The following is a 15289-nucleotide window of genomic DNA, read 5'->3' as shown; positions in this document are numbered from 1 at the left end:
TGCCTAGTTAGCAGATGGGAAAAGCACAACTCAAATCCAGTCTTGGGGGATAACAGATCTGAGTGAGGGGGTGGAGTCACCTGAACTAGGCTGGGTTTGGAGAGTCAGGAGATCAGTGAGTGGAAGTACAAATACTTACTGAGAATCTATTACGCGCCACACTCTGTCTTAGGCACAAGGATTATGGCAATTCCTTCTGCCCGGAAATGCCTTCCCCTCACCTCCAAAGCTTCGAAAGGGAGACGCTGCAGTGGGGAGATAGGATGGAGGGGAGAGGGAGGGAAACCTGAGTGTGGAAAGGCACTGAGGGGAGGGAGAGGCCACAGCCCCTGCTAGCACTTTTGGGGGAGGATGGAATTTCTGGGAAGGGGAAGGGACTCGAGTGAACGTGGTGTAGGTACTTGGTCCCGAGATCTTTGTCCTCTTTGTGGTCTGTTTGCTCAGCCTCTTCCAAGCCAGGGGCTGGGAGAGGCGGGCAGGAGAGGGGGTGGATGTGGGGAAGCCTGCTGGGGAAAGAGACTCTAGATGGGAAAGAGAAAGAGAACGTCTATTACTTCAGCCCCGGGGAGACCCCGGCTCAGGCTGTGGATCCCACGTTGCACCACCTTTCCCCTCACCTGCCAGGATGCTTCATACCGAAAACATTCCAGAAAGCAGGCTCAGAGAGATGACTCTGGGCCCCAGGGGGGAAGTCTGGAGCCCTAGGAATATTTAGTGCCACATCAGCGCTTCCGGAATGTGAATAACCCAGACAACAACTGGGGGCAACTTTGAGAGACAGGAAAGGACCTTCTGAAATCAACAAATACGTCTTAACCAGAATTTTCTCCCCACCTCAGCCCTTTCCTCGGGCAAGTCCACTGAGGCCGTCCCTGAGTGGAAGCCCCCTCTGTAGGTAGTGCCGAGACCCCTCTGCATGGAGGTGGACGGGGGAGACCCTCAAGGCATGTCGGGAGGAGCCCTTCCCTTCTCCCTTGGCCCCATCCAGTAGGGCTGCCGTGGGCCCTTCTGGTGGGCTGGCAGGAAGGGGTTGTGGCAATTCAGACCTGTGGGGTACAGCTGTCCCCTCTAGAGCTTCTCGGTCAGCTCTGCGAGTCAGAATCTGGAGACTGACAGACAGCCAGAGCATGTCTGGACTGGGATGGGCCCAGGACAGAGGGTTGGCTGAAGAGCCTGGGCATTTTCAAGCAGAAGAGGAGACTGAGGGCTGGAGAACCAAATAATAGACGACAGTGGTGGTCTTCTGAAAAAGGCTCATGGCTCAGAGCCCACCAATGGGTGGGGGCTACCGAGATGCAGGATGCAGCTTGATAAGGCAGTCACCTGTATAATGTGTTCATTCATTCCTTCATAAGTATTTATTAATTGAGCACCTATAGTGTACACTGTTCTAGGCTTTGAGGATACATTTGTGAACAAAACTGATAAAAATCTCTGCCCTTATTGGGTTTCTATTCTAGTGGAGGAAGCTAGAGCAGTAGGCATAATAAATTTTATAGTATATTAACAGGTCATAAGTATGAGGAGAATGGGGAGGAGACAGGGAATAACATTTTCTGTTTTGTGTGTGTGTGGTTTTTTGTTTGTTGTTTTTGAGGGGGAGGTAATTAGAGTTAATTTATTTACTTTAATGGAGGTCCTGGGGATTGAACCGAGGACCTCATCACGCTAGGCATGCACCCTACCTCTGAGCTGTACCATCTCCCTGGGAATAGCATTTTAAATTGGGGGGATCAAAGAAGGACTCACAGAGAAGGTGGCATTTATGTAAAGACTTAGACGAGGGAAGGTGCTAACCATGCAGACATTTGGTTGAACAGTGTTCCAGGTGGAGGGAACAGACAACAGAAAGACCTTAAGGTGGGAGCAGCAGAAAGAGAGTCAAAAGAGGTGATGGGGGGTTGGAGTAGATCACTTAGAATTTTATGAGCCATTCTACAGGCTATGGCTTTTATTCTGAGTGAAATGGGGAGCCAGTGGAAGGTTTTGAGCAAAAGGAATGGCATAATCTGACTAAGGATTTTTTTTTTTTTTAAATTCCTCTAGCTGCTTGTGGAGAATAGCCAGGGGTGGGGGTGACCTGAAGGACTTCAGGGATGGTGTGTCTTCTACTTGAGAGGGGGGAGGGTTGGAGGTGGAGGGGGTGGGGGAGCTAGGGAGCGCTTAGCCCTCCAATGGAGATAAGAGGTAGAAGAGGTCTGGAATTTGGGAGAGAGATGCGAGATGGAGATAGAGACTCAGAAGTTGTGGCTAGGAGGAATTTCTGCTTTGGGTGGAAAATCAGATTAGTTGATCTCCGAAGTCCCCAACTTCTAAAGATTCTAGAATTTTATTGACTAGGAAAGCAGCTATTTCTGTAGCTGATCAATTATTTGTGAAAGCTTGAAAGTTGGGTAGGTAGGTGTCGCTGAGCTGGGACAGCGGTTTTTCCTGATTGAAATTGGAAATTCCCTTTGCCTGTTTGGAAAGACCAGGGGGCTTTCTCTCAGGGATGGGAGACGGTTGAGGAGAAATGGTCCTTCTCGGAACTGGGTCTTCCTTGTAGGAGAGAGCCGTCAAAGACTCCTCAATGCCCTGCAGCTCTGAAACGTCACCCACCCCTGGGCCAGGGCTCTGACTCTGACATTGGCAGAGGGGACGGGAGTTGCCTTATACAAGCCAGGTCCCCACCGCCCACCCTGAAAACAAGCCAGCACCCAGATTCCCAGTCCTCTTCCTGTGTCTCAGAACTTCCTGCTTCAGGTCACTGTGGAGCTTGAGCACAGCCCATGGGGCCTGGGAATCCGTATTTTAACAAACCTGGAAACTGGCTGTGATCAATCACACCAGAGTCTGAGAACTTACTCCTGGTGAGGGCCCTTGACGTACCTCTAAGAAGCTGCTGCCTGTAGAGGAATTTTACACTGTTGGGCAGGCAGGCAGCTTCTCTCTGGGGTGCAGACCTCTCTCTGTCTCATTCTGCCTCCTTTTGGCTCTAAAATCCTCCCCTCACTGCTTCTCAAAAGAACTCCCCATGTTTTTCAGTCTCTTCCCTTCTCACTCCAGCCTCCAGCTCTCTCCCCGCGCTAATCCCACCTTCTCAATTTCACCTTTTCCCCTCCAGGGCATTTAGGTCAAGCTGAGAGAATGAGTCATCCTAGGGTTGGGGAGGGGGCTTCAAGTCCATAAATGGACAAAAACTCTGATTTCAGGTTTCAGCGTCTAGGAAAGGGCCAGCTTCTCCCCTCTGTCTCCCTTCCCCCAAAGGAATTCCCCAGAGAAAAGGAAGGCGTTGGGGGTGGGGGTAGTGCTGGCTTTGACCAATGAAATTCTGGAAACGGCAGAGTTTTTTAGGAGATAGGAGACTGACTCAGCTTCCCTGATAAACAGACAGTGCCGGCCAGGATTTTCCCAGCTCAAGAGACCAAAACTCCCATTTCCGGGTGGAAGTGAGGGCTCAGCCGGCACCACCTCTTCCCTGCTCCAGTACCTTCTCCTCCTGATAAGAATGCCGGCTCCAGGCGGCACTGACCTGGGCGCTGGACAATGGGGGCACTCAGCTATCCCAGCAGGGCTGACCACATGACTTCCCCAGGGGCCCTGGAAAGGGTGCAGTGACCTTTCAAATCTCCCTGGCTGGATTCTGAATCACCCTCCGGCCTGGCCTGCAGTGTATCTCGGTCTTCTGATCCTTGGCTGTGCCAGTCCATCAGGTGGACCCCTGGTCGGTAGCAGCTTCCTACAGGAAGCAGGCCAGCCCCTGGCATGAAGCCCCGCTCTGCTAAGGGACCCTTTGCTTGTTCTGCCTCCCAGCCCAGTGCCCAGTGAATGGAGAAGCCAATGGCCGGGTGGTGCCTGGGGGGAGCTTCATAAGGCGGCCAGGTTTCCCTTGAGACCTCTTCACCAATCAGGGTCTGCGACACACATGGCTGCTCAGAAACCTTGTTTGCAGCAGACCCAGGAGGCTCAGGGACAGACTCTCAGAGCTCCAGGAGATGAACAGATACAGCCAGAATGCCAGTGTGTTGATTTATAATGAAAAATACAATTGCTGTCAAGCCAGCCAGACACTTGGGATTGCTGATGAGCGTGCTCCTGTCTGTGGGCCATTGCACACAAGAGGAGGCCGAGGTTCAGTGGCAGGGTTACTGAGAGAGCATGGAAGCTGAGCACGGAATGCTCTGGCCACAAACGGTCTTCATGGAGTGGACGCACCAGGTGGCCGTGTTCGAGACACCCTTCCCAAGTCCAGCTCTGGAGAGCCTCCCACACACATATTTGTTGCCCCACAGATGAGCTCCCTGGCTTTGCACATTCTTTCTTCTGGCTGAGCACAGTGCAGTCAGTCACTTTCCTCAGCCCACTCACACCAGTCCTGTTGCCGCAGGATTAAATGAGATGACATGTGAATGGACTTTGTAAGCAACACCTCACCAAAGAAAACGAAGCAGTGGGAGCAGACACTCAATAAATGTTTAATAAAGGGCCTCCACCTGTTCTCCTGGCCCTAACCCCTTACAAAGGGGAACCTGATAGTTAAATCAGTGAAAACCCTTCCCCTAATAACCCATCAGCATGGATTGAGATCTTACTTTGTTCTAGGTGGCATGGAAAATAAAGGCATGGCTCCCTCCCTCAAGGAATTTATATATAATAAAATTGAAGCTATAAAATCACACCCTCAGGATGATCGTGAACAGCACAGAGGTGAGTGTGCTAAGGGTGTATGTCTGGCCCAAAAAATGTGTCAGACACTCATGTCCCATTGGTCTTGGTTGTAATGAGACCACTTGTGTGGATGAAGGACAGACCGCTGGCTCTGCTGGGTCCCTCCTCTTTGGTTACTGGATTGATCAGTAAAGGAATAAGCCCCCCTAACTGAGGGCTCTTGGCGCCTAAGCCCTGAGGCAGGGTCTCCGCTGAGTCCACTTGGATGAGATGCGCGGGCCCAGCTGTCATTCTCACAACCACCAGCCATGCCAGGAAAGGACAGTGAGAGTCAGAATGAGCAGGTGTGCACCAGGTAGGGAAAGGGGAGAGAGCTGGTGAGCTCCCTTCGTGCCAGCCATGGTTGGGGCAGCAAGCACATTGGTTCATTGACCCTGTCCCAAGGAGTTCGTCTAGCCTTTTCTCCCTGCCTGGAGGAGTTACCTTCTTTTGAGCTTCTGAGAGCCTCAGGGTGAGGCAGAGTTGCAGCGCTGTCTCTTTCTGAGTTAGCTTGGTCTGCGTCACGGCTTGTGTCCCATGCATAAGCTCCTAGGGCCCCAGCCTTTCTAGACCCATTTTTTCCATCCCTGCCAAGGCACCAGGCAAGCCCCAGCCTCAGCCTCCTCTCACCTCCACTACTTGTCTCAGAAATAAGAACCAGCTTGGAGTCACATTAAGTCATGTGTGCAGAGCTTACCCGGCCCAAATTAATGTAAGGGGGTGGGGGTTGCTGAAGTCTCTGGTGTTGACCTAGAGCACCAGTTCTCAAAGTATGGCTGGGACCCCTGGGGGTCCCCCAAGTCCTTTTCAGAGGATACAAGGTCAACTCTGTTTTCATCATAAGATGAAAACGTCACTTGCCTTTTTACTTTCATTCTGAGTGTGCAGTGGAATTTTCCAGAAGCTTCACAGTGTGTGATATTATAACAGACTGAATGCTGAAGGAGATATAAGAATCCAACTCTGCACGGCAACGTGAACTTATTTAATATACCGAACTGCATACTTAAAACAGTTAAGATGATAAAAATTTTTTATTGATGTGTAGTTGATTTACAATGCTAGTTTCAGGTGTACAGTAAAGTGACTCAGTCATACACGTGTATACACATATATTTTCAGATTATTTTCCATTATAGCTTGTTATAAGAAATTGAATATACGTCCCTGTGCTGAGCAGTAGGTCCTTGTTGTTCATCTGTTTTATGTATAGTAGTGTGTATATGTTAATCCCAAACTCCTAATTTATCCCTTCCCCCTCTTTCCCCTTTGGTAATCATAGTTTGTTTTCTATGTCCGTGAGTCTATTTCTGGTTTGTATCTTTTTAAAATTTCTTTTTTTTAGATTACACATATAAGTGATATCATATGATATTTGTCTTTCTCTGTCTGACTTATTTCACTTAATATGATGATCTCTAGGTCCAAGATGGAAAACTTTGTTATGTATTTCTTTTATGACAATTGCATTTTTTAATTTTAAGAAAAGAGTCAATCTCTTTTTCATTAAGCCAAACATTAAAGACATTTGCAAAAAATGTAGAACAATGCGACTCTTCTCACTAATTTTCTTTTGTTTTGGGAAATATAACTATTTTTGTTAAAAGGTTTTGTATATATAACATGAGTTATTACTGTTACTTTTTTGAACAGTTATTTTAAAATAAATTAATAAATATTTTTAAATTTCTGTTTTAATTTCTAATACAGTAAACATCAACTCACCCACGTGAAAGCTCTTTGAGTGTCCTCAATAAGTTTTTAGAGTGTAAATGGATCCGGAGACCAAAACATTTAAAAACTGCTGCTCTACTGAGAAGGAAAACAGCAGGTAGAGTTGCCAGCTAAAATACAGGATACCCAGTTAAATCTGAATTTCGGATAAACAGCAAGTAATTTTTTAGTATAATATAGCCTGAGACAGGCTGAACTAAAAAAAATTACTTGCTGTTCATCTGAAATTCAGATTTGAATAGGAGTTCCGTATTTTTATTTGCTAAATCTGGCAACCCTAACAGCAGGAAAGATTTAGATTAGGCTGAGAATTTGGGTCAGATGTTGGGATTCTGATCCAGGAAAGGATGCAGAAATTTTCAATCTGGAAGCTTTTAGAAAAGTGAACGGGTCTGAGGGCGCTAAATGCTTAGGGCTAGAGGTTCCGGCCTTGGGGAACCAAGGATCTTCCCTGAGCTGGGCCCAAGATTCCTTGACCCCTCAAGAAACCCAGGCAGCCGGAGGATGAGCAAAAGCAGTGGAAAGTGAAACCCAGCATTGGTGTTGTTATTAAAAGCAGGAAGCGACACTGGGTGGGTAAAGGCTGGTGGGGGAAGGGGAGGACTGAGGTCTCTGGAGGATGTCAAATACACGAGGCAGTGAGGTCATTCAGCTACCCCTGTGCTGTGCTAAAAATAATTATGGTTGTCATAGGGGTGAGAGCTGTCAGGAAGCCAGGGGGTAAATCTCGATGTCTGGGTGGGGCTGTGCGGAGGTACAGCTGGGCCCGTTGGGGCTTCAGGCCAGGTGGCAGGAAAACCTAAGATGCACATTTGGGGCTAGAAATAAACAGAGACAAAGACCTGGTTTCAGAAGCAGCCCAGGGGAGAAGGGCGCACCCCTCCCCCTAAGAGAATGGAGGCCAGTGAGAGGTCCCTTCTCCCATCAGCATGGGGAAGCTCTCAGAAGCTCTTTCTTTTAAGAGAGGCAAGGATGCCCCAGAAATAAGACTGACAGGGAGGTTGCAGTACTTCCCCACTGCCGTTAACATATATTGAGCATCTACTGTGTACTTGGCATTGTATCCAGCCCTGAGGATCCTGAATTGAACAAAATACAATTCTTCCTGTCCAGAGCCTGGAAATCCAGTGGAGACAGATGCATAAAACCAACATGACTTCATGAATTCTTTGTGATGAGAGTTCACGATCAAAAGCCTGAGCAGCAACCTACCCACTGCAAACCTGAGCCCCTCCCTCAGTAACCTCCAGCCCTAGCCCAGGCTGCAAACCAGCTGAGGATGGAGACCTGCCCAGTTGCCTGCGGAGCAGGTATCCAAGTTCCAGACCCCTTCTCCACCCAGACATCTTTGCCAATAGTTTGGAGCAAAGGAAAACAATCCAGTTGGGGGAAAGACATAAAAATGACAGTTTCCTTTCCTGAACCTTCTCCTTCACCCATCACAGCCTGGGAAAAACTGTCAGATGCTTCTTGTGAGGGTTTCAAAGGCCATTATTTGCTTCCCTTTAAAGGGGGAGTGGGAGAGGGGGTCTGGCCTTATTTGGCCATGGAGGTTTGGGATCCAGCTGGAAGTCACAGAGCAAGCGGAGGTAAAAGACAGTCCGTCATTTCTGGTGTTTAGAGCTTACCAAACGAATGTGGATTGAGCCCTACTGCCAGGGGCCAGGGTGAGATAGAGTCCCAAGCGCCAGCCTGCTAGAGACACAGTCGTTACAGGGGTCATATAGTGACCAGATGGTGCCTGAGTGGATTGTGAACACAGGGCTGGAGCAAGCGCTCCACCACGGGACAAGGGGGAAAGCTTCATGGAGGGAGTGAGCTGGCCGTCCAGGGCTTTCTCTGTCCCCGGGTTCCTGGGGTTCAGGCTCCAGGCTTGATTTCTGCCCATGTCCTTCCCCACCCACAAGCCACAGCCTGGCAGCTTGGCCCCTCTATGCTTTGCCAGGAGGGAGGCTGCTAGAAGCACAGCTCAGCAAGGAGGCAGGTTGGGTGTGCCTGCGCGGAGCAGCGGCAGGAGCCCGCTGGGCACGGCCAGGACTGGCCAGGACTGGTCTCCCCCACGGCCAAGTGCAGCCAATTCTCTGTTGTGTCTTCCCCACTGGCGGGCAGACTGTTGGGCTCCTCTGAGGCCCCAAGTGGGTAGGAGAGTGTTGACTCTGCCCAGATTGGCTGTGTGACCTTGGTCAAGTCACAAGGCCTTGACCTCCTATTTGCTCAGTTATAACCTGTACTCTCAGGTCCACCTGAGGCAATCCGTGTGAACGTGCTTTGGGAGCTGCGAAACACAGCACTGGCGTGAGAGGCTATGACTTTGGCCCCCACAGTTAGAACAGGGAGGCCATCTTAGAGTTTATTTTTCAGGAACCATCTTTCAGATGGGGATTCCTAACCTGGGGTCTGGCTGTTCTGCAGGGAGTCCTGGCGTTATTTGCAGGTGTTTTGAATAGGTACACTTTCTGGGAGGAGGATGCAGACTTTCTCATCAGACCCTCAAGGGAGTCCACAAGTGAAAACCCATTTTAGAGCCATGCCTGAGCCTTGGGCTTCATCCGTGGGGGTCACCTGCTGGGGAGCCCACCCCAGGCAGCCAGAGGGGCTTTCAAATCTTTGGAGGCAACAGTCATGCAGGCTGGGTCATCTCTGCATACCTGCTTATCATGGACATGGCTAAACAGCCTCATGGGGTTCAAAAATGCCAAAGAGGTGTTTGCTGAGCCCAAGTTCAGTGTCAGCCAGCAAGACAACAGAGCTCATGGAATCTACATTGTGCCAAAGTCTGGGAGACAATAGTTCAGTACTGTTCTCTTTGCTTGCCTGATTTTGGCTGGAATGCCTGACCCCATTCTAGATACCATGTTAGAAGAAGAATGCAGGTAAAGTGAAATGTTTCCAGAGGACATAGTCCAAGCTGTCAAAATGTCTTGAAACCAGTCTTAGGAGGAATGACTGAAAGAACTGAGGGTGTTTGGCTCAGAGTCAAGAATTATAGACTAAATGGAGATTGGGAGTGGACATTAAGTTCTTGAAGTACTGTTTAGTGGATTATAAGGGAGGCAGATATTAACTCAGCAAAACATCAAGTTTTTGAAGTACTGTTTAGTGGATTATAAGGGAGGCAGATATTAACTCAGCAAAAGGAAATATTTTCTAACAGTGAACTCTGTCCTTCACAGAGTGAATGGACTGGAACTCCCCACTGCTCCCCACATTTGGTCTTTTGGAAGGGAATAAATTGCATGGTCCAAGCTCTATCCCAGAAGAAGATGAAGAAAGGACAATGACCACTCTTTCCTGGGGACTCAGGGAGAGTGGGTGTTGCCTTGTAGAGGGGAGAAAGGGCAGGACAGGGAAGAGCAGGCCATATCTGGGTGCCCGTGGCTTCTGTCTGCCTCCACAAAGGAGTCTTCTCTGACTGCTTGGATCAGCTGTGGTCAAATCCCTCCCTCCATGGACCCTGAAGTGTTGCATGGAGCAGGGAGCTGGGCTGGGTGAGGAGAGAAGAGGCTGGTGGCAAGAAAGGCTGGTCTCCAGCCCTCTTGGAGGACAAGCTGGGCTGTCCTAGGCCAGGCCAGAGGGGCGGGGATGGGAAGATGGCTCATTGGTGAGTCACCCATGGCCATTGTCTGTTCTTGCTCCCTCTGGGGGAGGGTGGCTGGGGGAGACAAGGCCTCTGGCCAGCCGGGCCTGTGAGGGCAGGTTCCCACTCCTGTCCTCACAGCTCTAGGGGCCTCCTGGCCCACCACCTAGCAGGGCAGGGCTGGTGAGCTGGCCTCAGATGGATGTTGAGGAGGACGATGTCCAACTCCACTCACTCTTTGTTAAGGGCTCGGGGTGGTCACACAGCAGAGTCCAGAGGCCCGGCCTGTGGGAGAAGCTGCCTGGCTCTGTCTGGCACAGCCAAGGAAGCTGGCAGGTGTGTCCCCTCTCTAGTGACCACACCTGAGCCTGTAAGGCGCACCCTCCTGGTCACACCCTTCCTAAACCTCTTTCCAAACCTGCTCTCACCAAGCAGGCCTGTCGAGCCCAGCGCCCCACCTTAGGGCCCCAGGGGAGCCTAGGGAGAGTGAGGTAACTGGTCTGAGTGAGGGCCTGGTCTGGTTTGAGGGGCAGGGCTTGCCTCCTGCCTTTAGTCAAGTCTGGGTCCCTGACGTCTCCTGGGGTTGGAGGTCACAGAGGTGCAGAATGACAGACTATCGGGGTTGTTATGTACGTGGGGAAGCTGAGGCCCGCAGAGAGCGGACACAAGCAGCCAGACTCCCAGTCTGCAGTGCTGGGGGAGGCAGGACCCCCGCTGCCCCCTGGGCCTGGCAGGCCTCTGACTCTGGAAAAGTCTGAGGTTTAGGGCCACCTTGAAGTTCTGCTGCCTCCCTTGCTTCTTGGTTTCTCTTTGGACCCATCTGAAGGTGTTGTGGAGCTTACGGACAAGGTTAAGAAAGGGATTGTCCTGTGGGGACAGCAGCGTGGGCTCTGGAATCAGACAGGCACAGATTAGAACTCTGATTCCTGCCACCTCCTGCCTGCAGGTACCTTGAGAGATACCGAGATCTCTATGAGCCTCAGCTTTCTCATCTGCAAAATGACAGTAATTACTATCTCGAAATGTAAACTGTGTTACAACTATTTTAAGTATGTTAACTCATTTAACTCTCACAGCAACAATTTGAGGTAGATATCCCCAACCTTCAGATGAGAAAACTGAGGCCCTGAGAGGTTAAGTCTGTCATGCAGGATGCCGGGAATCCTGATGAACTGAGCGGCAGAGCTGGGGCGGAACCCTGACTGATCCCAGGGCCCGAGCTCTGGACCACCCTGCTCTTCCGCTGCTGCCTCCCAGGATGGCTGGAAGAAATGATGAGGTGAATGAGATAAAAGGACCTAGAGCACTTTCCCCAGGCCCTGATGTGTTGCAGGGAGCAGGGGACAGGGCTGGGGGATGGAAGAGGAGAGAGGGGCTTCTCAGGTCCGAAGCAGAGGCTGCTGAGCCCAGGAACCCACCCTGAGGACCCTCAGCTGCGCCTGTGGTGCTTTGGGGGAGTGGAAGGGGAGGGACTGGAGGTCTTCTGGAAGGCGGACGAGGGCAAGGGCCAGAGGAACAGGAGATTCTGTGGTTAAGGCGTCCCGGCAGTGTCCCTGAGAGGGTGGGGCTGAGGGAAACCCAGACTCAACAACCCAGACTCAGGAGGAGTATATGCCAAGCTGCTGACAGCTTTCCTCTGGGACAAGAGCTTTAGCCTCGGGGGTGGAGAGCGCATCCTTAGCACGCACAAGGACCTGGGTTCAATCCCCAGTACCTCCTCAAAAGCAAATAAATCTAATTACCCCCACACACACAAAAAAGTTTATTTACCCTCCATGCTCCTGTACAGGTTTGCACTTTTTACACCAACTGTGCATTAATTGAATTTTCTTTTAGTAAATTATTTTTTGTTCTTTTGTGGATGGTTGGAGGGGGAAGTAATTAGGTGTATTAACTGATTTAGTTTTAGAGGCACTAAGCGTGCACCCTACCACTTGAGCTATACCCTCCCCCTGAATTTTCTTTTAAAGGAAGAATAGACTGAAAGGCTGTAAGTCAAACAGTAATAGTGGGTGGAGGAGATCACCTATGATTTGAGTTCCCTTGTTAAATTTTCTATGTATTAACAATACTCAGAAAAATATTATTGAAGTGAGATTACATACGTAAAGTGTCGGGAGCAGCAGTCCGGCCACGATGGAAAGGGGCTCCTGTCTGTGCTGTCTAGCGCAGCTGACGCCAGCCACGTGTGGCTCCCGAGCCCTTGAAATAGAGCTAGTGTAGCTGAAGAAAGGAATTTTTAATTTTATCGAATTTGGACTAATTCACATTTAATTTTAAATAGGCCTGGCTTTCGAGGGTTCAACAAGACAGGCTGTGGACGATGATGCTGGCCTTTGAAGCCAGCCTGCTGTCCCCGTCACCATCGGAGCCCCTCCCAACGAGTGCTGTCTCCCTGCCTCCTCTCGCCTCCCTGGCTTCAGAGATTCCTCTGGTCAGGGTGGGGCCAGGGCCCCCTCTGCCTACTGCAACCACCTCGCCTTCCTTCTCTGACCATGCACAGAGCGCAGGGCTTCCTCAGTGAAACCCCTCCAGCTGGGTGTGTCGTGGTGTGGACATCTGCACGTGACAGCCCAGGCTCAGCGCCACTCACTGTGGTGATCTCTGGCAAGTCACCACCCCTTGCCGGGCCTCAGTTTCCTCAACTGTATAATGGGAGTGCTGACCAGAGATTTCCTAAAGGCCTCACGGCCCTTCACCTAGCTGCAGAGATCACAGGCTGGGATCACTGGGCATGGCCAGGTGTACTGGGCATGGCTGGGCAAGAGGGACCTAAATGAGGTGACAAAAAGGACTGTCTGGCTGGAAGGCTTACGAGGCACTGGGATGGGTGAAAAATGTGTAATGAAAGATGTGTCATCGAGGGAAGAGAGCTTTGCTAATCCAGCTCCCCTCCGGCGGTTAGCTGCTCTTTCTTAGATCATAACTCCGGTTTTGCAGTTACCAAGCTCTATTTTTATTTGTCTATTTTTATCTTTGTCATTCGGGATAAATTTCAAGATGTTCAGAGAGAAAGAGTTTGTCTAGTTCACCTCAGTATCCTCCATCTCTTACATAAGCAGATGTTCACACAGGTTTGATGAACAGATGAATAAATTGTTCCTTTGGACTCTCCCAGCCTGTTCCCTCTCGAGTTGGCATTAAGCTCCGTGCCTCAAAGGACTCAGCTTTGGGGAAAAATAGAAAGTCAGTGGAATTTGTAGAAATTTTGTTTTCCCTTTCTGCCTCTTTGAAAGTGTCTTTTTCTCAACCTCTCAAACCTTAAACTTCTCTCTGGCAGAGTAAAGAAAGTGTCCAGTGGAATAAACTAATTCATACTAAGATGTGAATGGCTCAGCGTTTACCCCCCACCCCACAGGGGCACCTACATTTGTACATGTAAGAAGCAACGCTTAACCTGTGGGTGTGAGGCTTCAGTTACGGAAGCGGCGTTGTCAGCAAGCCTGGGTTTGTCCTGGCTCTGCCGTGCGCCAGCTGTATCCATGAGTAAGTTCCCCTCATCTTTCTGAGACTAGGTTGCTGTCTGTAAAATGGACTCTAATGACCCCTCTCCAGCCACCCACAAGTGTTATGGTGGAGATAAAATGAATCTGTGCACACAAAAAGCATTTGTTATCTGTGAGGTCCTGGACAGAAAAAGGAATTAATATCGCCATGACTTTGGGCCTCCCCACACCCTTAAGTCATACGTGAGCAGATGATGGCTGTGCGTGGAAGCCACCTCCTTTTTAATCTTACAGCTGCCAAGCGGAGAAGGGACCCCTGGAGTCTCCCTCGTCTTTAGCCCCACCCCCAGGGGAGGGTGAGAGGGAGCCCCCAAGAGCCCTTGGAGCCAACCTGGCTCTGTCACTCACCTCCAGATGCACCCCCAGCCTGGGCATCCAGCGGTGAGGACCCCCGGGGGGGTTAGGACGCAAGTCCCTGACTCCTGTCAGTGCTTTCTGTTCCTGCTCACAGCCCTCACCCAAGCCTCCCCTGCCCCACGTGGGGAGCCTGCCCTTGAGTTCACTTCAGAGACACCTGGATTTCCCAGAGACTCCCTGCCTCGTCATTCTCTCCATCCTGAATTCTCCATTTGTGCGGAGATGGGGACCCTGAGGCCCAGAGAGCTTACCTGACCTGCTCGGTAGCACGCAGCAGCTGAGCGTTAGCCCCAAGCCCCTAGACTTCTGGATTGTTCCAGCTCTTCCTGAGAAGAGTGGCCGTCCTTTACTTTTTCTCCCCAAGCTCCCCTCACCTTCCCGTTTGCTTCCAAACACAAACAACCCCTCTGCTGGCCCAAAGCCCCAGAAGTCCTGGAATGGGGGTTCCTTTCCCCCTCCCTATTCCTTCAATGAGAAGTGGGGAGCGGCCTTGGAAGCCGCTTCCCCAGGTGTCCTGCCCTCTGGGGTGTGGATCGGGCAGCACGGATGCTTGAAACAACTGCATATCCCCTCCAGCCATGGACCGAGGCCTCTGTCTCACCTGCAAACCCAGGATCTGACCAACACCGTCCTGCTGTAGGGCACTCTCCCCTCTTGTCTCTTACCTGTCCTCCAGGGCTCTGCGAAGCCTCCCCGAAGCTCCCCATCAGAATGGAGCTCTCCCTCCTTGGACCTCCCACCCCAGCCCCTGATGTAGCTTTTATCTCTTCCTGCCTCTGGGTCAGAGGTGCGTGCACACATTTGTGTGTGCGTGTGTGCGTGTTTGTGTGCACGCGCACGCGCATGAGTGTGTGTCCCCACTAGACTGCATGCTCCATGAGGGCATGGACCATGTCTTGCTCTTTTGTGTGTCCCCAGTTCCTAGCACAGAGCACATTTCTTGAATTTAATTGAACCTAGGGCCGGGTGGTTTAGGAGTCACACACCTGGACTCCAGGCTGCCAGAGTGTGACGAGAGCTCCAACACCAGCAGAGGAGGAAACGGAGAGGAAGGAGCGGGGCCCCTGGCTAGCCCCTTTCTCCTCGGCATCCAGGCCGCCACCTCTCACATTCCCCCACACTTGGCCTGGCTGAGAAGCTGAGGAGGAGGGGACCAGCCAGACACATAACAGGTCTGCACTGGTGACTTGTCTCTTGCTTGTTTATTTAATGCCCAGTTTCCTGGGCAATCCTCTCCTCCTCACAGGCACCTCAACTCTGGGTGCTGGGAGCTGAGCTCTACTAGAAGAAGAACACAAGGATCCCAGAGTGTGGTACCGAGACAACTCAGCCTTGCTGGAGGAGCCCAGAGGACAGAGCGCCCAAACCTGCCAGAGACCCATATCTTTCTAAAGCGTTTACTTTTGTCCTATCTGCAGTGAGCTGAAGT

General features: G+C 50.9%; 1 long non-coding RNA gene across 1 annotated transcript; it reads left to right on the top strand.

Moving 5' to 3' along the window:
- Positions 1–1050: 1050 nt before the first annotated feature.
- Positions 1051–11736, top strand: LOC116659322. Its single transcript, XR_004314638.1, has 3 exons — positions 1051–1061; positions 1974–1983; positions 11666–11736. It is a non-coding gene; the product is annotated as an uncharacterized LOC116659322 (long non-coding RNA).
- Positions 11737–15289: the final 3553 nt, after the last annotated feature.

Source organism: Camelus ferus, chromosome 23, assembly GCF_009834535.1.
Source record: "Camelus ferus isolate YT-003-E chromosome 23, BCGSAC_Cfer_1.0, whole genome shotgun sequence".
Taxonomy (NCBI): Eukaryota; Metazoa; Chordata; class Mammalia; order Artiodactyla; family Camelidae; genus Camelus; species Camelus ferus.
This window is presented reverse-complemented; position numbering and strand designations above follow the sequence as displayed.